Source organism: Numida meleagris, chromosome 4 (genome assembly GCF_002078875.1).
Source record: "Numida meleagris isolate 19003 breed g44 Domestic line chromosome 4, NumMel1.0, whole genome shotgun sequence".
NCBI classification, from domain to species: domain Eukaryota; kingdom Metazoa; phylum Chordata; class Aves; order Galliformes; family Numididae; genus Numida; species Numida meleagris.
Window position 1 is genome coordinate 69,153,043 of NC_034412.1, and position 23,908 is coordinate 69,176,950.

The 23,908-nt window shown below is 34.9% G+C and overlaps 1 long non-coding RNA gene across 1 annotated transcript; it reads left to right on the forward strand.

Annotated features, from left to right (window-relative positions):
• LOC110397582 lies at window positions 5,199–22,879 on the forward strand. Its single transcript, XR_002437870.1, has 3 exons — window positions 5,199–5,295; window positions 20,739–20,822; window positions 22,792–22,879. It is a non-coding gene; the product is annotated as an uncharacterized LOC110397582 (long non-coding RNA).

A 23,908-nucleotide genomic window follows, 5' to 3' on the forward strand; every position in this document is an offset into this window, starting at 1 on the left:
AACCTAAATACTAAACAAAACAACTAAACAGCCTGATTCCCACTACAGCAGTACCAATCTCAAGTAACCCTGTTAGTCATCAAGTTTACAGACCAAACTCCATCATGAAGAACACCTATAGATATTGAAATATTTCACTACAAACAAATAATATTGCTGACACTTCTATTAGTTTGCTACAGAGTATTCTAGTGCAGAGTGCAACCATTAATTTGCAGCCTTAGTTGATATTATGGTAACACGGCCAAATGCTATTTGTTTATGTCATAATAACAGAGTTTGATATTCACTGGTGTTATTGGGGTCACTGAAACTTGACAGAAACAAAGACGGGAAAAGCACGTACACTAACAAACATTGTAGTCTCACCAATCAGCAAGTCCAAGATCTGGCTTTTCAGTGAATGAGAACCTCTTGTTGATTTTATGGAACATGAGGATCTTCACACAGGGAAGATCAAAGGGCTGTGCTATGTTTCAATGAATAACTTTATGGGACAGATGGAATCCGCTCAGAGAGACCCATGACACACAGGGCCAGATTATCAAAAGTATCAGACACTAAAACCTGTTAGTGTGGTCAAACCTTTACTCCAACCCCGTCAGTACTTTTTTGTCCTGTTTAAAGAGTCAATCCACATTTTAACTACTGCAAAGTTCAAATGGAGGTTAAAAGGATGAGCTTGGGAGATGGCAGGCCAAAAGAAATACTGTTTGCCACTCTTCTGAATTCCATACAGACGTTGTCAAATATTAGGAAGGATAATTTTCTTTTGTTAGTGAGAAATGGATATTGCTGGAAGCATGCCAGAACTTGAAACTTATTTGGTCAAGTAAAAACATTAAAATTGCACATCCTTGCCTCTGGGATCGTGAAACATGAAAAACACTTTTTGATTTGTCATTGTTCAAAACAGCTGCAGAGCTTCTATCAAATAACCCAAATACACTCTGTAAGAAAGGGGGAGGTGAAATCAGCATCTTTCACCAGATTTCTTTAGCTTCCACATTTGCCCTTGTTTTTTTTGACAACAGGTTTTCTGCTAAAGCTCTGGTAAACTCTTTCCTTCTGGGGGACTCTAGGCAGGATTCCTAGTTTGAGTTGTGAAGAGCTAGACTGTCTGCTCTAGAGTCATCCTTGAGTGCATTCTAACTCTTTGGCTCCTAGAGTGCACTTGCTCATCTTATAAATACATATTTACCTCTGCTACCCTCTCAAAGGAACAAGGTTTCTTGCACTGTTGTTCTTTTAGGCCATGTAACTTAGAGGTACCCTTTTCCAGAACCCAACTTTATGTACACTAACTTTACAGAGAAAAGATGCAAGGTTGGCTAACAATGGTTTTGGAAAATAAAAAAAAATTCTCTGTATTTCATTGTAACTAGTACAAGAATATATAAATGTAAATCATGTAAGTACAACCACATGGGAGTCAAGCCTCAGTTTTCTTATTATTTTTGAGTACTCTTCAAGTTTTTTTTCCTAAAATGAAGGCAAACATGAAAAAAAAAATGCAAACAAGCCTCAAATTCAAACCAACTGGAGTTCCTGGTATTAGCTGTGAAATAGGGTATCTTTTTAAGCTTAAAAATGTCTTCTGCTATTCATACTGCTAACAAAGTCAAAGACCCTTCTGCTGCTGTATTGATGTGATCATACTCTGATGTAATGTGATGTGGGGAAAACGCATAGCATACATAGCCATAGCTGTACCAAATGGTGTCCACAAGTTCTGCCACAGCCCTGCTTTCTGCTGTATGAAGCAGAAGTATCTTATGTATGTAGTATCTCATTTTGCTCTGGTACATGTTTGCTGGTTTTGAATTAATTTATAACTTTCCAGGCAATAACTGAGGATAACAGAATATAGTTTCTACATGGAATGGTGAAGAAAGCATAAGCCATCATCAACCTGCAATTACATGCAAGATCATAGTTGCACCAGTTTTCAGCCAGATAGTTAGGCAAACTCTCCTTATCCACAATGGCAATTAGCCTGTGTGTACTATGTTAAAAGTGATGGAGGACATAATAGTTTCACACTCATTTTTAGCATTAATTAAATAAGAAAGGAAGCTTTCAAATGTTCTTCTTTTTGAAGGATTCAAGAATAATGGCATGTAAGAACTGCTGCAGTATTGGCTCTGTTCAGGCTTTTGTGACATTACACATAAGTCCTGAGCATTTCACAATGAATACTCAGTGATTACGGACAGCAAAAGCAGTTCTGGTACACACCTGGGATCAGCTGTAGATAGAGTTCCTTTAACCACATTACAGCAGCCCCTTGAAAAGCAGGGAGAAAGATTAGTCCACTCTTTTTTTTTTAAGCAGCAAACATCTGGTCAGATTGTTGGATGTAGTAACATATTAACACAAAGGTTTTGATAGGCATAGAAAACAGCTCCATACAGCTCATATGATTTTTTTTCCTATAATTTTATAGCCATGAATAAGCCTGTCAGGTTCAATAGCCTTTTAATATAAATAAAATGTTCACGTGGTACGTCTGGACAGTAAGGCAGACTGTATGTTCTGCTTTAAAACTGGGCCTTAACATCTCTTTTGATTGCATTGTTCTATTAGAATCCTCTCCTATTTTAAGTAAGGAATTTAAGAAGGAAGAGGAAAGAGTTAAAAAAGACACTGTCAGGCAGGTGTGTTGGTTAGCAAACTCTGTAGCTTACTTCTTGGCCCTCACACAGTGCAGGTGTTGAACATCAGCATTTTCATCCTGTTTGATATCTAGGCTTTTGTGTTTGTCATCTGGGGACTTTTACATTAAATCTCTAGGAAAACCCCCCTTGCTTTGTTGTTTTGGCTAACTAGGAGAAAATAGAATTTATTTTTTACTGGTATTAAGTTTAATAATGTTAGCACAGCTCTGTCTGTCAATCTAAGAGGCGGAAGTCTTTTTTTAACGCGATAGTTTATATTACTTCAATACTTACAAAAAAATGGTAACAAAGAGGCAAAGGACAGCAAGCTGGCAGTTAAAGGAATGTGCAATAAACAGTGAGGAAAAAAACAGCAAATATTATATAAGCATTTAATGCTGATAGTACATTTCTGAACTAATAAAACTTTGTGTCTAAAATTGGCTGAAAATCTGATAGATGTGCTCACCAAATGGAGAATATTTCTGCTTTATGGTAAGGATTAATTTTTAATTGAATTATGAATGTGTTACTAAAAAATAAACAGTGAAATATACAAAAAGCTCATTTAACTTTAACATCCTTTACATATGCAATTTTTTTTTTTTTTAATTTAAGACCGGTTTATTTTGCTTAAGGGACTTGCCTGAAATTGTTTGAACTTGTCTGATAATTATCAAATTGTCAAAATACAACAGCAACAACAACAACAAAAAAAAACCACCACCACCAATAAACCACAAACGATTTTTCTTCAACACAATTTCTATGAACTTTTTCTTATTTGTGTTGCAGTTATTGGCTTGTTGGTGGAAAGAGTTTTCAGCACAGCATTCTGGCGTGCCTGAGTAACATAGCAGAATGAAAACTAAACAGCTGGTTCACTTTCTGTCCCAGGCACCTGGAGCAAAGTTGTGCTAACTAGGGAATCTTCCTTTTTTTTTTTTTTTTTTTTCCCTGAATGAATTCCAGATAGCTGATTAACTTTGACACTAGACATATCCCAACAGCTTTTTTAAGTGTTAAGCAGTAGTTACACTCTTCTATATTTTATCAGCAAGAAGAGAATAGGGATATTTTTCTGCCAGGCATTCTGTTCTTTAACACCCAGGTACATTCCCTTTTCCCTTATGGAAATATTCTCTTTCCCTTTATGAAATAATGCTTGCAATAACACCATGCACATTTTTGGAGCTGTTCCACACAACTGGTTTTGACTTCTTTTTAACGCATCAAACTCTTTCAAATACATTAAAGGACAACACTCCAAAAGTACTGCTGTGCTTGATCATAATAGAGCAGAAATTTGTAGTATCACTGTGCTCTTTAAGCTGTTACTGCAAAACAGAGTAGCATATTCTTATGCAAATTCATGTTCTATAAATTTCTCTCTATGCCACAGACCTGAATGGAAAACTGTTACGTATCTTATACAAAGAAATTAATTTGTACTCAAAAACAATCTTGTAGTCTTGACAAATCATCAACCCAAAAGTTACTGTGTATATGGAAGATTGTATTAGCAGTATCATAAGCTCAAAATGCTTAGAGGAGTTGAACTTGACTTTCTGTCATTTTCTTGTGACATTTACTGCATTATCTAATCGGGCTAATACTGGACCTGGCCATGGAAAGAGTAAATTTTATTTATGATTCATTTCCCTTTTAAAATCGTTTTAGTAGGTACTGTAATTCTGTGTTTTCATGACACTACTTCACAGATTAGCTGAAAATCCATTTTATCATCAGGTCAATGACTGAAGGGATCCCTTATAAAACAGAGAAGTTACCTTGGTGCATCAGAGCTTGCCTAGAATGCGTTCAGGTCTTTCTTGTACTTCATTATTCATTTTGGTAATGTTAACCAGCTGCCGATTTAATGTCTGATGTTGGAATCCATTTGGGAATCCTCCCTCTCCTCAGATAATCAGGAGAGTTTAACAATTGTTCTCTATTAGCAAAATGTTTTATTGCCCTGTGAAACCTAAACTGAAAGTTGCAAATGTTGTGCTTTGAATTACTTTCATGTCTGAACATGACTGACATGGAATGACTTCATTAACTTTCAGTAAAGTGCATTAGAAAATTTTAAGACTGAGATCAGGTGCCAAAAGGAGAATACTGTTTTATCTTCTGGTTATTGTAGCCCTGACCTGAGTTTTCATAGAAATCACTACTTCTATTTCACTGCTAGTCTTTTTAAAAGATTCTTTTGTTCAATAAAGGTCTAAAATTATTTTGTTAAATTTAGTTCTGATCACAAATACTTAGGAATATTTTCTGAGTTGCTGATGCTGAGAAACAACTACAATGAATCGCATTCCAGATTTAAAGACCGAATAAAATTCAATATTTTAAAACAGTAGGAAATTCAGTATTTGAAAATAAAGAAATCTAGAGCATAACACTTGCAGCTCCTAAAGTGATCTAAGAGCTACTAATACAACGCACAGCTGAGGGTAATGAGGATCTGATTGCATTTTAGATTTCTAAGTGCTGGTTAGCAGTGAGTTTCCCACTGACTTACAGTCTGTTCTATTCTTCAATTCCTTCATCAAAAGTCAGGGAGAAGAGAAATACATGCAAGACACAACTGCAATATGAAAAATCATTGAAGTACTGACAGGTGGATTCAGCTGTACGTGAGTGTTCTGAACTGATTAATTGGTGGAATGATATTTTTTTTTTTATTTGTAACAGTAGAGCTAACCAGATTTTTCTTATAGAGCTAATAGTAATCTTTATTGCTTTTAAAATTATTTCTAACTAATATCACTGATCAAAACTCGTAAGTGCTTTTCTGTTCTAACATGACATTTGGAACAATAGGTCTGCAACGTTAAAAATCAGGAGAGAAGGACAGATGGGAACGAACATTTCCTGCCTAATCTTATTTCATCCTGTTCATATGTGTTATGATATGATCTTTAATTACACAGTCACACATAGTTTTTCTCCTGTTAGACCTCTGGCTTACAGAGTGCATAACAGTTTTCCAGCATTTCTTTTCATCCTATTCACTATGTGGTTTAGCCTCAGGTCTTATTTATGTTACACCATCCAAATTCTTAACTGTCTGCAGAAACGTTCATTTTCTTTTTCTGGGAAATTCTCTGGTTCTCTTATCACACCAGCTAGTTTCCTTATGGCTGCTCCTAAACCTATCCTTATTATCCTTTTGAAAGTACATTTCAAACAACTGATTTCTGCAGCTGTGGAACTCATGCAAAGAGGTTAAGGCCAAATTTAATGTGTCCCATTCTGGGTGCGGAGACATGAGGAGTGACTTTTCAGGAATATATATATGTATATATATATTTTGCAAAATAGTTTGTATACAATTGCAATGCTTACTAACTTTATTTGCAGTCTTTCATGCATATAGGGTTTTTCACTGGGTATATAATTGCATCAAATAAAAATGGAAAGACAAATCTGGAATGCCAGACAGGCATATTCAACTCCATCAATATTCCTCCTTTCTCTGAAATATCTTGTAGCTTGAACATTCTAATCATTTCTAAAAAAGGAGATACAGCAGCCAACAGGTTTCTCTGTTATACAGCCCTCATCTGTCCTAGGGCTCTGTTCACCTTGTGTACAGAATTAAGTACATAAAAGCAAGTGCTTAACCTAGCATGGGCAAATGTAATTCTTTCATTTTCATTATTCTGAAAGCTGAAATATGGCATTTTCTCTTTCTCATATGTTTTAGATGCATCTTCCCAATTAAATAAATAACTACTCACCTCAAAAACTTCTGGATGTATGCCAGGCAAAACCTGCACTCTTGGCTTCATGCATTTTTTTTTTTTCTTTACACTGACCTCATATATGCTGTCTCACTTTAAGACAACAAATAGAAGCATAGTAGGATGCTTCTGTCTATGGGAATCAGTATCAAGGTGGAAATACCTTTAGTGATTTATTGCAGTAGGTTATCATCTCCTTTTCCTTTCCCAGCTCCTCAAAAAACAAACAAACAAACTACAAAAATCCAAACAACAGAAACCGTGGTTGTACTACCCTTCAACCCTCAGCCCTGGGCATCTTTTCCCATGCTAAAGTTCCTAAGCCTTTCACTGTCTTCTTTTTCTGGCACTATACTTTTTAAAATTTATTATTATTTAAGTTATTTTGACCCTTCCCCTTGTTTTATACCTATTTCTTTGTTTGTTTGTTTCTTGCTCTTTTCTCATGACTCTAGGTCCCTTATTACTTACAGAGCTTTTCACCATGTTCCTTTTCTGCATTCCTAACCAGCCCACTGGTTCCTCGATATCTTTCTGAATTCAAAAACTTTCTGTGAAAAGAATCAGGGGCTCTACAAGAAACTTTATGTTTCCCTAACTCTTGAACTCAGTCCTCAATTTTCTCTTTCTGCAAGCGTTCTCAAACTTGTAACCTGTCTGTCCATGCTTGTCACTCTTCTGCTTTCCCTCCTCCTCTAGGAGCCAGCTGGAAGGTGCTTCAGGACAGGAGAAACCATTATTTTGCTTTCAGCTCCAGGGTCCTGTGACACATAATTAAGCAATTAGCTGGAGCAATTATAAAAAGTCCTATTCTTTGCATCTTTTGGTAGCTGTCTGCTCAGTAAGGCAGAATCATGGAAATCTTGATTAACCACTAAAAACAGATGTCTTTGGAAGGCTTACAATTTAATTTCTGTAATGAGAACTTTTCAGACTGATAAAATGGTGCACCTCACACCACAGCTACTACCTAAATCATTTATTCAAACCTAACCATAAGCAATAACGATCTTACGGCACTAGTAGGTTATGGAAATTATTCTTTTTTAAATAAATTACATACACTCAGTCCTGATCATAGCAAGCAGTATATTTTAACCAATCATGTTTTTGCAGCTGAAGATGTTGAGAAACAATATTTAGTATAAAGTAAAAAAATATTTTCAAGGCTAAGCTTCCTTGAAATCATTTCTTACATCTGCAGTACAGCTATCTCAAACAAGCAGTAATCTCATTATATTTATTTTCATTACAAAGAATAATGCTTTTTGTTTTCTTATCCTGTTGTTCTAATCACTATAAAATCTGTCTCATTTGGGAATTTTAAATCAAATAGAGAATCTAAACTACCTTCTCCCCTCCTCGCTATCACTGTCGACTGCAATGTTCTTGTCTTTCTCTTTTCCTTCCCTCTTGACTCTTTCTAGATCATGGAGGGATGCTTAGTACTTTCGAACTCTAGAAGGAATTCATATTTCAATCAACATCTAGGGTTTGGTGAGGTATTAAGTAGAGACTCAGAAACCAAACTGCCAGAAACCTGTCAATTAATGGATTTGTAGATGTTCTGGTGATGGGAAGTCGAGCAAAAGCAGAGTTTTCAACATCATTTTACCAGTAATGTAAAGTAGCTTTGAAAATCTGAAATTCTGGAGTTTGATTGGCTATTTTGATCTTTCCTCAATGTACACTAGCAGTATTGTATGCTTATCACATAGTTAAGTCATAATGAGATATCAGGAAACCTATATAATAGGTTGGAAATCAGACTTTTTTTTTCTGAAATTACATATACACAGTAATTTAAAGGTGCTAAGAATATAAAAATGCATAAAATTTTTAATTAATAGGTGCACGTCTGCAAGGAACAAATCTTTCTCCTTTTGGTTGCACAAATGAAATTCACATTCAACATAAATCAAAAGTGATACTGAACAAAAGATAACCTTCCATCAAGGGAAGAACTAGCTGAACATGCATCAAAATATAGCAACTTTGAAAGAAATTGAGGGTAATGTGATAACAAATCCTTGTTTTATGACAGATGATGATAATTTGCTATATTACAAAGGAATGTTAAAACCAAATTGTATGAGAAGCAAAAAAAAAAAAAACAAACCAAAAAAAACAAGCAAACCCAAACAATGATCATTAACAGACATTGTTTGAAGCGTTTTGATATCATCATTTAACTTTTGACATAGTATTCATACGAGAGAGTGTGGAAGTAACGCTTCCAAACAAGTAGAGGCACAAAGGAATTTGAGATGATTTCCCTAATGAAACCCAGAGCTTCAGCACTGTGAGAAAATTAAAGCTTGGGCCAAGAATCAAAGAGAAACTGAAAATGCTTCAGAAGGCTTTTTATAGTCTAGGATCAAGGAGGTTTTACTTTTAGTGTGTAAAGGGCTAATAATTATCTGCTAATCTATGTGCAGCATTTATATTGTTTTCCTTGTCATTTCTAACAGTCTATCAAAGCCTCCAAGATAGAGTCCGCTTGCCAGAAATCAGATGTGGCTACGGGTCTAGTGTGTGTGAGACTACATTGCCTTATGTGATGTTTAGGAGGATGTGGAATGCTTTTAGGACTGTCTAAAGGTTAAAGATTTTAAATGCTGCTACTCACTTCAGTCACATCCTGGGAGCAGAGAATAGACAGAGAGCAGAACAGAAGCACCTGGAACATATTTCCCCTACAATGACACTTCAGCAAGCAGCTGAAAATATCCTAGAGCTACAGAATTTGCTTCTGGCTTTATCCTAAACTTTTAAACAAACTTCCAAATTAGCCAATATGGCAGAAAACAGGGAACTTTGAAATGTAGTTTGAAAAACAGTATTTTTGTTTGCACGCGTCTGAGCAGTGCGCTGTAATAAATATTTCTGGTTCTTATATCTTTTAAATCTTTTCATATATTTCAGTCCAATGGATATTTGTCCTTAAGCATGGACATTTATGTAAACTGTGATGGAATTTTGACCCAAATGAAATTGATATTTTTCCAACTATTTCTGTGGTACAGGTCTGCCTCCAGATTTAAGTTTTTATAGTAATCCTCACTGTACTTGCAAATAATTTTCAATCAATATTCAATTTCTGTTTATAAATTTTCTACAGTTAGACAACAAACATATTCAATATGCTTGCAGTTATAAAAAAAATATGATTTATTTACCAAACACTGGGAAATTATGTAACAGTTATGTTTAACATTTAACAGTAAATATTTAGTGAAAAGTTTTCAGCCCTCATACAGTAATCATTTACGTTCTTATATTGGCAGTTTCAAAGGCAGATGCATGAGTTACTTACCTTTACATTGTTAATACCTAATGAGTGGTTTTTGTGGTTGATCACTTCGGATTATCTTTGGCAATTGTTTTGTTATACGTAGGGGGAAAAAAAACCCACAAACCAACAAACTTTTTTCTTTGCAGCATTTCAGTGAGACTTACATACCCACATAAAATGATAACATCAAAAAAATTTAATGCCATCTAATTTGCTCTCCAGCTTGCTTGCTATGAAAATAAAAGCAAACAAAATATAAATATGTTTGAGAGCATCAGAAGACCCTAGTATCTTTCAAATGGAAAAATCACAATACCAAATCTCTGTATTGTACTGCCCAAGTTACATCAATAGTCATAAAATGCTTAGCAGTTGTGATAATGAATTAAAGATGGACTTCCATCATATCAACCTGTTGTACCACAAAGCATCTGAAATTATTTAAATGCATTTTTACATGTGTTATCTCCAGAAACAAAACTTACAAAGTAGTGTGCCAAATAAATTATTACACTGACTTTTTTTTTCAGTCTTTTAGGCAAAGACTACCGTAATATATATGGTTAAATTGTTGTATATATTTTGTGCCTTGATCTCTTTTCTCCTAACAGTGCAGTAGTAGCAGCCTGTGTGCTAATTAACCAGGACTAATTTCTTGTTAAACTGTTGAAGTGGTGTTATAGGGGAAGACAACCTCTTATGAAATAGAACATATTAAAGCATGGACTATACTCAGGTCCCAGCTGAAAAAAGAACTGGAAGTATAGATACTAAAGGATTAAAATTTTCAAAATTAATACCAGGAGAGGGAAGGAAAAAAAACATGTTATAGTTACTGATTTGATAGCAAAGATCTCTCAAAGTATCTGAGAATACATAGGCATTTCCATTTCCCAGTAACTACAGAAGTTTGAGGAAAAACCTGACAGCTTTAAAGATTTTATTATGGGGAAATATGAGGGATCGAATCATATAAATAATAAGTCACAGTAAAGGTAAGAAAGACATGAGTCACAGTCACTTCAGTGATAGCCTACTTTTGAAGCAATAAAAAAGTCCCCTGAATGCCTTTGAATCTTTGAGATAATGTTGAAACACGAGTCTGACTTGATTTATAAGTAGAAGTGAAACCTGCTGTATTCCTGTATGAAACATCTCCTGCAAAAAAAAAAATTAATCATCCTAATGACCACAGTGCTGAGAAAGTCTAGATAAGAAAGTGCTACTATGTCATCTTCTGTTAATAAAAGTAAGGGTATTTGCTCAGTTTTCCATGGAAGAGAAACCACTTGTTTGGCCCGGGTTACTGAATGCACCAGTTCTTTATTTCTGGGTTAATAAAGAGGTTGACTAATTGGCCTAGTTCTTGACAACCAGTGTGTTTTTAGTGTAATAGGAACTCACTTTAAAGTACATATGTCAGGTAGTAGCCCTTCATAGTGACTGAGCAATCCTTTGTAAAACTAAGAATACAAATAAGTCTTCCTAACACTTGTCATGTGTATGACAAGTTTGTGCTACGCAAGTAGGATCTTTATTATTTAAATTAATAGTAAATGAAGTACCTCAGTTGAAGGATAAGGAGCATACAGGGCCTTGAAACAAAGAAATGTGTGCATCTTGGGCTTGGTTTCGAAACTCAGCAGGGTCGCAGGGTACTCTGAAACGCAGTTTTTTTTGGCAGAGGCACAGAACTGCTGCAAGAAATGAGCAGTTTTACAGCCTCTGCCTCACTGTCCCACCTGTACAGCATGCAACATATTTCTGCTTCCTGCCATCTCCTCTAAAAGACAGCAGGGGAATCATGTTTTGCCAAGATACTATCATAGCCCATTTAAGTAGATATTAATGAGCTTCAGTGTATTTTTTTAAAAAACAAACTTTTTTTTTTAAAAAAATTCCAAGATCATGTATGTTTACCCATATTTACCTATCTGGGATTAACATATCAATTTCTTGCTTGCAAAACACTTATTTTCCGGAAAGGTTGCATTGTTAGATATCAAAAGAAGCAACACAAGACTTGCTGGCATTGTTTCTCATAAGTTTATTGTACTGAGAAGTAAAAGAACTGGAGAAGTTTTTTACTGAAAGAGTGGTGAGGTGCTGGAATGGATTGCCCAGAAAGGTTGAGGATGACTCATCCCTGGAGTTGTTTAAGGCAAGTTTGGATAGGGACCTGGGCAATCTGTTCTAGCGCTTGATCTAGCGGCTGGCAACTCTGCCTGTGGCAAGGGGTTGGAACTTTATGATCCTTGAGGGCCCTTCCAACCCAAGCCATTCTATGATTCTATTATAATTTTTCTTTAATATGTATTTTATAAGTATCTTTACCTGTTTAGCACTTTATAACATGCTTGACTGGCTGTGAATTTGTTTTGACCAAAATGATACTACTGCAAGTGGGAATGTTCTTTTTGACACAGTAAGGAATTCGATGTCTTTCGAAAAAAAAAATTAAAAAAAAGAGGTTTATATATATATATATATATATTTAACAATATTCTGACAAAGAATTCTGCAAATAGCAGTGCAAATGACAGAGTACAGGATTTTCAGAGATGCTCAGTTAGAATTCTTGGGTATGTATAACAAAATCACGACTGCAGTTCTCTCTACTGCTGACACTTGGGGAAAAAAAACCTTTTCAAGTTAGATGGCTCGAATTATCACATTAATTTTGCCTTTTTTTTTTCCTTTTCTCCTGAGAAAATAGTCATCAAGTCTGTTGCAGAATGAAATCTTCAAAGAAACTTGGCTTGTAAAAACCCAGGCGAGACTTGGAAATGTTTTCTACTTAAAACCTTTCCATTGGAGCAGATGGGTCAGCTAGCCCCATAATTGAAATAAATCCTTGCCCTTGCCAAAGAAGGTGATTCCTACGGGTCAAAACAGGGGTTACTGGTAGGTCAGCTGAGATAGCCATTACTGCAGCTATCTGCACAATGTTTAGGTTTTAAGTAAACCAGAGATGTTATAATGTCGAACTGCTGGTCGTTGGTAGAGTTTCCTAAGATCATTAAGAAAAAGATAGCTTATTAAGCCTGAAAACACTGAAGAAAAGCACTAGACTCTGTCTCTAAACAGAAGTTGCATGAATTTAAATAAAATTGTATTTAGATATTTTGCAGCTGTACTGTAATAAATCTGTTTAGACAATAGTTCCACTCAGAGATAGCACTTAACTGCTTTATTGACTTGGTCATTTCTGTTTTGTCTACCTATCATATTTCAATTGAGATTTTTGTTTGCATACCATATTCAGGCAAGTGATGCTTTTTCAAGTATGAAATTGAATCATTAAAAGCACAAGTATTTACACTGTGATGAGAATTAATGGTCACTAAAACCAATAGTATGGCTTCTACATGTTACACGGTCTGGTGCAAATGCTCTTGAGAGAGTAACATTTTAATTCTATGTGTTCTTAAAACCAACTGAAAATGTATTTATTCAGTTAATATTTCTGGCATGTTTTCCTGCAGTAGAAAATATTTATGTGTAGTGATGCAAAAAGAATTGAAAATGGGAGAAAACTGAGGATTTTGATTTGTTCTCAAACAACAGGCAATACAGTTATCCACTACATGTAAGAGCAACATCTGTGAATTCTCTTCTACTAGAAGTCACATGAAACTCGGAACTTAAATAATATGAACAAGTGGTTATGCTAACTTCAGATGAGATATGCTACCCGCAGTCTGAATTTTATGAAGAAAGCACAAGTATACTTCCAGGCAGGAGCTACGGTATAGTCTTAACAGTGCCCAATCTGGATATTTGGGGAATTGTAGCTCCTGGATGAATGGTAACATGCCCCAGCTTGTAACTAAGATTCAGTCTGGATGAAATATGTGGATTTGTATGTTTATTCTGAAGCTTGGCTTACTTCAGTGCTAACTGCATCCTTGGAACTTGAACTAAACTTTCCTCACTGTGAAAAACATCTCTGCTGATGTAGGTTTAAAAAAAAAAAAAAAAAAAAAAAAAGATAGAATGGCTTAGGATGGAAGGGACTTCAAAGATCATCTAATTTCAACTCCTCTGCCCTGGATAGGGTTGCCACCCATTAGATCAGGCTGATCCCATCCAACCTGGCCTTGAAAATCTTTTAAGAAAAAACTTAAAATGCGATACTTTGGAAACTACTGGCACGAATTACCTTTGGTAATGCCTCTCTTATGAATAAGATTCCATTTATCTTTCTAGAAAAGTATCTCGCTTGTGTGGCAGTAGGCATTGAATAACAATATTCCGATTAGGAATTTTGAACTGTGATTGTAATTGTTCATCATTAAAACCACAGTGACTTCATTGATAAGCACATACACCTTCCATTTCTATTTCATGAGGTCATTTTTCCAATAAATTGTTTCTTGTAGTCAAATCAATGTTTTTAAGAACACAGAATGCAGAGGAGACACTGAGGAGTGTACATAGATAGTAGAAGATGAAGAACTTCTGATTTTTAAAGGGTACATCAAAAGATATAATATTGCCTAGAATAAAGTAAGTTTCTCAAGCTACTTGTATTTCATACCATTTAAAATAATAATAATAATAAAAAAAAAACCACAAACCAAAGAAGACTGACCCAACATAAAATTATTTACTTGTGTTTTATACGAAGTAATTCACTAGCTGTGACTGGACCCTCCCAAAACAGTATCTGGTTTTGTGCTGCAATATTACAGCTCTTATAGTGCTATGGAAAAGTCATAAAATTGCTCCATTTTCATTTTGTAAATCTATGTTTTTTTCTCATGGATTAAATTATGATTTTTTGGGGGGTTGAGCAGTCAAGTATGTGTGGGAAGGTGAGTATATATGCAGGGTGAACTCTGATTAGTCTCCTTCACAAGAATCAGAATTTCGTTTACAGATAATATCAGATAATATCAGATAATATCACCATTGACAAATATCATTTGTCAATTCAGTTATGATCCAGCTTTGTTCCATTTGTACTGGAAATGATATTAGGGTTGTATTAAAACTGTCAGTTCTTTGTTATATTCGTGAACAAATACAAAAATTACACGTGACACTTCCTGGAATAAAAGGATCATTCTGACTGTACAAACAGTGAATGCTGGATTAAATGGAAACAGGATTCAAGCTCAAGAGGGAAATGTTAATGTGTGGGCAAGAATTTGTGTGTAACAGTTACCTGTGGTGTTAAGTATTTGCATAAAACATTACTGAAACATTATGACTCTCAGGCCCTGGTACAGAGTATGGATGGCCTGGGAGTAATGTATCCCTTAGGAACCTTCAGTAGAAGATCAGTATATGGTGGGATTTTTTTTTTTTTAAACTGTTCTAAGTAATTTTGCCCACCAATTAAAAAAAAAAATGTTCTTTATGATTGCCATCACTGATAATTGACAAAAATAAAATAAAAATAGAAGCCATTATTGGCTGTCAGAAAGATACACATTTTGCTTAACATTTTTTTACTACATAATTTTTAAATTATTTTTTCTGCACCTTGGCTAGCCATGAAATTAATTAGTAAAAATAAATTTATATCTTATAAAGTGCTCACGGTTTCCATCTAGGGATCCAGATCTTTAAGAGAAAGAATAGGGAGCTATAGTTCTTTCCCCACAAGACCCAGTTTGAAGTAATGTATATTTAGTAATTAATGTAAATAAGAATTGCATTGTGTGTTTGATCAGGTTTGATTTAGCAAAGTGCACTGTGTGAATGCATCTAATTAGAGAAAAGAGAACAATATGCTGAGGTCTCATTTAGGTATCCAAACACCCAGTCACATGAAATTAGAAGACACCTAAATATATATATATCTTCCTTAACCTCTATGATTCATTTCTTCTCTCTGGAAAACAAGGTTATTCTTTTATCATAAGATATTGCACAATGAAGATTAGCAAAATCAGGAAGGTTTTTTTTAGTTTTCAGATGGCGTATGTCATACATTTGCAAACTAGTATTAAATAAATTATTAGGAGAGCCACAACAGTATTACTTTACAAAATTTGAACAGGTAATATATTCAGAAGAGTATTATAAATTCTGTGAATATACTTTGATGGGATTGCTTTTAGAGAGAATTCTTCTGAAGTTAAAAAATATATATATATATATCAAACAAATGGGCTTTGGTTAAATTCATTTCTAGTATAATTGCCCTGAAAATAGTGGTTTATTTATAGATATGGGGCCAGATTCCATGTTGATACAAAGCCTCTACACACTATCTGAAGTTGTTGGGACTGTTCAGACGCAAGTTATCACCGAGCAGTCTGTAGTGCTGTACAAAGTGTTTCAGTGGTGACAGTCAGATACCTGACAGCCAGCCAATGAACTGTGAAAATGCTACACCTTGAGGATATACAGAGAACTGCAGCACAAAAAAAAAAAACAAAACAAAAAACACAACAACAACCAAAAACAGGTAATTGCCAGCTTTTGAAAAATCTCTTAGCAGCTTTTATACCTTTCATTAAATTGATGCAATCTTTGTAAGAACTGAGCTCTCTACTGAGATATTGGTTAATATATTTCTGAGTAAAAAATATTAACTGCAGGCATGCAACTAATTTTTGTTACTTGGAATTGTTTCTTATTTACATATATGATATCCAAAAAAAAAAAAAAAAGGAACTTTGAGGAAAACATCGAATCTCTGGTAAAAAAGGAAACCAGGTCAAATATACGATACGGGATAAAACTGGTAAAAATGATGTATTTTTCAAGAGAGCTAAAGCACAAGAACTGCTTCAAAAGTAATGCTGCTTGTTTTATTCTTTTGGCCCACAGTGTCAGAGGGGCATGCTGGTGGTATGGCAGCAGAGGTTTAATCTTTCTGTCAATATTCTGTTCCATTTTGTTGCTGTGCAACAGATAGTAGCAGAGGGGAAGTCTGATAAAATGATAGGGAAGGTTCTAAGATGTCATTGCCTCTGCTTTCCTGGGTGTGTCCTTGCAGCCAAAAAGCAGGATGCCTGTGGTCTGATTGATTGTATGCCTAGGGCAGATCACTGTGAGTAGATGCTACAGTGATGCTCAGGAACTTTTTGCCCAGCTGCGCTCTCAGTCTACTGAGACAAATAAAGGCAAACATGTGCAATTAAAGCCTTAGTTTGTAAACTATTTGTAACTATTATAGAGGCTATGTTCATTTAGGTATATGATTTTTTTCTGTAAATAATCAATAAAATTTCTCCGTTGCATGGATAATTTTCCTAAGGAAGGATATTGAAGTAACACTTCTGACCTAGTTCACAACATGAAAATGATATTCCTTTTGATCTGGAATGACACTTACAGGTATCACTTGTGTTTTTTTTAGGTTGTCCTACTCATTTCCTAGATAAGTGAAAGATCAGTGCAAAAAGCACATACTTCTCCATTCACTTTCATCTTTTTCTGGGAAAGCTTTCCTCAAATTTTGAAATGAAACATGATGCTAAGATCTCCAGTTAAGCAGAAATAAACTGTGTCTGATGGCCATAGTACAATAGATAGTGCACTGTAATTTAAAAATTAATGAGTGGGCTATTTAATGCTGTCATGCATCTGCAAGCTTGCTGCATAAAAATGATGAAGTTGGAGATGTTATGCTGGAAATCTCCAAACAGGTATAATGGATTACTCTATTCTAGTTGATTCCTCTAGTAGGCTTTCCAGAGGTTAGCACTTCTTTATTTTTATTATTATATTATTTTTATTTATATTAGTATATATATTATTATTAATAATATTAGTAATAAAAATAATACTATTTTTAAGCATTTTTGAATGAAGACTGTTTTTACATCGTTGTATTTTTTGAATAGACCACTATTTATTTGTGGTAAGTGTTAAATTGCCCAGTACAGGTACGCTATCTGTTCAGCTACCTTTTACCTTCACTCATTTGACCTTTAACTCTCCAGGTATTTCACTGAAAACAATAAGATGCAGGAGATGGGTATGCATAGCTGGTGTTGTTATTGTGAAGCCAAACAGAGCCCAATGAAATTCAAGGATGTAAGAGAAGTTCTACTTGACTTGGTCTGACAGAAATTAAAGAAGGATGGTTAGACTTCAGAAAATACGGCAGCTTAAGTTAAAGCCCTGACAGTGCAAGCTGTTAGGATGTGTAGAATTTATCTGCCAGCATTTGGAATGGAGGCAAAATATAAGTTGATTGTGTTAAAGAAAAACCTGTTAACCTCAAAAGTCTTCCACTGGCAATTTTAGATCTTAGTAGATTTATGTATATTTCTTTTCAAAGCAATGCAGCCTGCAAGGTGGTCTGAAATACTAAAGCATAGCTAAACAATAAGCCTTTGAGTAGCATTTCACTTTCTTGTAAGCTGCTTCTCATAGAAAAGTGATTGCTCATGCAAGTGGGAGAATTTAGAAAGGCAAATGATTAGGACGTTTGTTAGTAAGGGGGAAAGTAGAAACAAAGTGGTCAACATATATTGTGTCCCCTCACTACTATGTGAAGGGATCTTTTCATATGAAGACTTTATCTTGTATTTCAAGGAACAGTGATTCAATGTTCCTGAATCTTTTAGCCTAAAGTCATAGTAATGTCACTTGCAGATTGCGAAATACAGAATAGTTGTCCTGTGGCTGTGCCAAAGATGAATGGAACACACTTTTGTCCGGTGTTTTAAACAGAAATATGCTCAAAAGACAGATTTAGCACAAATGATCTGGTATAAAGCTGGAGAATGTGCTCAGGATACAAATGTCCTGAAGCTAGCCTTTCTCACATTTTTATAACTTTCTTGGGCTGAGACATAAAAATTTTGTTCTATAAACCAAGATTATACTAATATTTACCTTTCCTGATCTTTTTATAAAAGAAAACTTCTAAGGATATAATCTAATGGAAGTGGCATTCCTGCAGGAAATACATAATCAAGTTCAAATGGGTCTGTTTTCTCTGATTTTATCTTTATAGGCAAAAATCATAAATACTGAAAACAAAAGCTGACACTTTCTGTCCGTGTAATCATAGAACTATATACATATTCCTACTATGACAGATATTTCTATATAAAGTGGAATTTGGTTTTATAGTTCTTAATATGTACAAATATCTTTAAAATAGCTTTCCTCAGTAGAGAGAAACAATAGTTGAAAAATATTTTTATATTAAAAAATGCATATTTTCTAGTGGAAATTAATATTCTGAAGTAATTAATCTTGATCATTGCTTATTTTGTAATTATCTTGTCATGTTTCATTAAATGCTGTATTAGGCTATAACGATGGATCACAAAAAGATGTTACTAGAAAAAGTGCTCTGTAAAGCACAAAAGATATGAGTTAAAAGTTGTGGAGAAGAGAGGCAGAAGTAAGACTATTAAAAATTTAACTATATAAATACTATATCGAAATTGATAATGTAAACACAGTACACACAAAATCTCCATCATATAAAACTGAGTTTTAGCAAAAGGTGAAAAAAGTCATGAGATGTGTTTTGGTGGTGTGTGTAATAGAGCAATGTTTATGGCTGACTTGCTGCTCAGTTCCCTGCATGTTGTCTCTTATAAAGGGAATCCATTTAATCCATTTGCGTATGTTATCTATTGGCTTTTTAAAATACATATACACTGGAGTCTTGCAGTTGTCTAGACAGTCACAGGAGTCACTTTCTCAGTGTATTGGACTACTGCAGCTAAATGGCAGAATGTTTGCACAGACATTAGTCTTTAATTGTGACTGAGCACCAGAATGGGGAGGATTTGGAGCAGCTAGTGGACAAGAATAAAATTCTGTGGGAAGTCCTTGAGCTTAAAACCTATGTTGCTAAAATTAGAAAATCAGTCTAGTGCATGCCCCAATTCTGGTCCTTCTGCTAAAGAGTGTTCTTGAAGAGTATTAGTAGTGCCTGGAAAATTGTCTTTCAACAGTGTGTTAGAGTCAAAAGCATGCAGATGTTTGCAAAAGAACCAAGCCAGGTATAGATTTGGTGTACACAATATATTTTTCCTCTCATTCCTGCTGTACTTGATTTCATATTGAAAGCCAACATTTGTGTCTACCTGAACAAAGTTAGTCATGTTGATAATTCAAACCTTTGCAGACTGAGAGTGAAGCTACCTTGATAACAGAGCTATGCATACAAACAACAGTTTCTTTAATTATGAGTTACATTTACAGCAGTATTTCAATTCTCCCCCCAAATATCAATGAAAATAACAGGTAACTAATGTACAGCACTGAAAATTATTTTCAGCTTGTCAAGAAATAAAAAGGAAGCTGGGAAACTTGTTTGGAAAGATGTCTCTATTTTATAAATACAAATTTTTGAACCTGGTTTTAAAAATTCAGTTGTTGAAAGACTAGAATAATACAAAATGCCAGTGAAGAATACAGGGATACCCACTCTCAGTTGTGTAAAAATCAGCTGTTGTGATTTCCTGTACTTAGGCTATCTTTCCCCGTGTACTGAGTACCCATTAAATTTCTTGATTTTTTTCTTTATCTGCTGATCTTCCAAACAGAATGTTTCCATCTTTTCCTTGTCAGCAGTTACATGTTCCCATTTCTGTCTTTACATTAGTTTCCAAAATCTATGACTTTGAAATTTGTTGTCTGTATTAATATCAGTAAATTTATTGGAGTTCTATGTCCATAGGATGAATTTGTTCCATTTGCTGATCTGACAGCAAATCAGTGTAGTCTTTTTTCATTGGGTGATTATCTATCAGATCAGTTCACTGAACTGAGATACTCTGAAGCCACACAGACATTAATGTAAATGAGTCTGCCAAGGCATACAGATGGAGTCAGAAATGAGGACCAAAGATGCCCTTTCTGGTAGCCATTGGTTTTGTTTATAACTGACGTGAAACTGCACTCAGTGGTAGCCAGAATTGCAAGAAAACATATTGCTTCTCTTGTACCTCGGATGATAGACACTATTTATTTAGCAGTCCTTAAAGCATACGCATTAATCTGCTGCTCCTAATTAATGGAAGACAAATTTGTTTGCATGCATTGTATTCACTAGACTTACAGTGAAAAAAGTGTACTTCAGAACTGTTTTTCATTTTGTAGGTATGTAACAGATTAATACAACGAAGAAACATTAGCAGCTGTTTAATCTATTCAGATGGTGGATTACAAAAACACCACTACCAGGTAGGATTACCGGAAAGCCTGTGCTTACTGGAAATTTTCTCCTGAATTCTATTAGCGGATGGCTGGTATTTTGTGAAACTGGAAGATAATTTTTTTTTCCCAATCCACGCATCTGAACATCGGTGACTGTGGCTGATGTTGCCAGCTCTGTATTTCCAGTATTTTAATAAGCCTCACTAAATTCATAATCAGAATTGTGTGCTGTGGAAATTGATTACACGGGTTAGTCAGTATTGTATGTTTTAGAAGATAAATCCACTAATTCTTATAGAAAACATTTTATGCAACTGGATGTCAGATAGCAAAAGTGAGGAAACTCAATGGATTTGCAAATTGGGGCAAAACAGCAGTGGCCAAGCAGGAAAAGTATGCTGTTGTTTGCATGGGTAATCAGTTTTTGGGAAAGTGACAGTAAGAGAAGGGGAAAGTCATTCTGCAATCAAAAACCTTATATTTGTGGTTTTTTGTATATTTTATATTTTACAAGATAAGGTAGTAGTAGGATAGGTACACCGAGGCTGTATGCTATTGGAATGTACTACGCAAGACTCCTGAGCATGGTTTTGAATAACAACTGAGTTTCTAAACCTTTTTTATCAGTATAGCAGAAATGAGAACCATTTATCACTTCACAGATCTGTGGAAGTTTTATAAGTTGTATCTGTATTTTCTGTAAATAAATTATTATATATTCACAAAGAATCTTTCAAAGGCACATTCAAGGTTACCACATTTTACAGCCACTCAGACTTGTCAGGATGAACATATACCAAGATCTGAGCTTAACTACCTGATGATCTGTATCTACTCTTGTTTTCACGTGACTGAAATCAGGATGAATGCACTGCTACTCTGAACTGATAGCTTTACGTACACCATACACTGTACCATTTTCTGGGACAAAAGCAATGATGATGAGGGACTGTATGATCAATCTGCATCTAGGAAATACATGTACTAACATGTAAGAACACCTTACCAGAGCCTCCTGATAACTACAGATGATATTTTTAATATTTTATTCAGAATATATTTACTAAACATGATTTATTTTACCCTACTTTTATTTAGGATCCCAACTGATAGCTTATATTTAACCAGAATGTGTACCACAAGTGCTTTTGCAAGCAATATACTTTAATTCAGATCATATACACCTGTACACGTGGAGCTCAGTAGGATGGAAATGAGATAAAGAACTTTAAGCAACTGTGGTCCACAGGCTGTTCCTTGTTTGTCTGCCTTCTGATAAAACGTAGACAGCATCAGTCTGAGCAATTCCAGAGTATCCTATGCTTCATAGGTGTAGCTCTCCTTTGCTTACTGTGTTCCTTCAGCCTTCCTTTTGGCAGCATGAAATCTATCCCTCAGCTTCTGAGAGCTGTGTTTCAGGTCAGCACAGCAGCCCCATTGTAATCCTGGTGCGTTCAGACCCCAGGTCTGAGGAGAGTAGCTGATTGTTTCAGTAGAAAGTAACAGCCTGGTGGAAAAGAAATAAAGGTGGCTTATCCTTAACTCTCCTTCTACCAACTGTATCTTTAACAAATGTCAGGTTTTTGCTTCCAGGACTAGCTTCAGCCAGTTTGACAGCCTTTTGAGATTCACCAGTGTTTTGGAGGCTTTATTTCAGACTAGCTCTAGTCTGATCTCCTGTTCTAAATGCCTTTTAGTGATTGGAGCACACTGACCTAGATATATGTTAAAATTAACAAGATGCACATCTCCTGGTTTAGTTTTATCTAAAGGAATCTGTTTTGTGTGGTCTGAAACAACTCTGTGGTACAAACCAGAACATATTAATTGAGGAATTTTAAGAAATTTGCACTGAGATTGTGTTCCTGATCCAGACAGAAATGCTAATACAAAATTGCTGTCAGTTTTTGCATGAGTTACACGTTCTCACCTCCTTGATATGACACTCCTTTATTTATCTACTAAACCTCTGCTTTGAAATGTTCTCTCCCTTGAGAATGAAGAAAGTTGCTCCTGAGGAAATGCCTTTAGAGTGTTCTGTCTCACAAAATCTTGAAGAAAGCTGAACATGTAACCAAGAATGGAAAAAGGTAAGAGAGTGTTTCACAAGGAATTTCTTCCACAGCAAATCAATTGGCTTTTATAGTTCTTTTTGTTTCATGAACTTAATTATATTGACTTAGAGGTGGTGAGAAAACCCCTTCCTGTAACTGGACAGATTAAGAAAGTATATTAAAAGTTTATAAAATAGATTAAAATAGTTCTGAACAACTTTAGAGGGAAAAAAAACAAGAAAAACTCACAGGCTTAGGATTTCAGTTTAGCAAGCAGAACAAGTAAAAGCAGATAAATAGTGTTTTGGAAATGTCTGAAAATAACCTGATATATTGTTGGTGAAATAAATGAAGAAGCTAGAGCAAAATAAAACCATTCACTTTACTGCTATAACCACATTTGTAAAGAGATTATTTTGGGCTTAAAGATTAATTTTCATTCAAACATATTTTGAAGTATTTATACTGTATCACATTATCTTAAGTACAACAGAAGCTGCAACTCTTCTTCACCATAACATGTTAAGTTTCACTTGGTGAAAAATGTTACATGAAGAAAAAAAAACACATTAATCCAGTTTGGAGAGAAGCTCATTGTATTGCCTTGTACTTTTTTTGTTCTGGGCACCTGAGCAGGGAACAATATGCCACTTTTCAGTAGAACAAAAGATTCCTTCATTGCCCAAATGCTGGGAAAGATGACAGCTGGAAAATCAGAGCCTCAGAGGACAGGTAGCTTGCATGAGTCCCAATAGGAAATTGGCTATTGATGCAGACTTTAATGTCTAGCCCTATCTACTTCAAAATGATGTAAGATTACCTTCATTTAAAAACATGTGCATGTTTAATAGTAATTCTAGATGATTATGGCTGTGAGAGATCAGATTTGAAAGTAATGAAAGCAAACTGTAGTATATTGAGGTATATTAGAAAACTTTTATAGTTTTAAAAATATAAATTATGTGTTTTGTACTTGAATTTGCATTGTTTCATCTCAAACTATCTCAAGCAAGTTACTTTCTGTTAAATAGCAGATACTAACGTGTTTTAATTACTTCA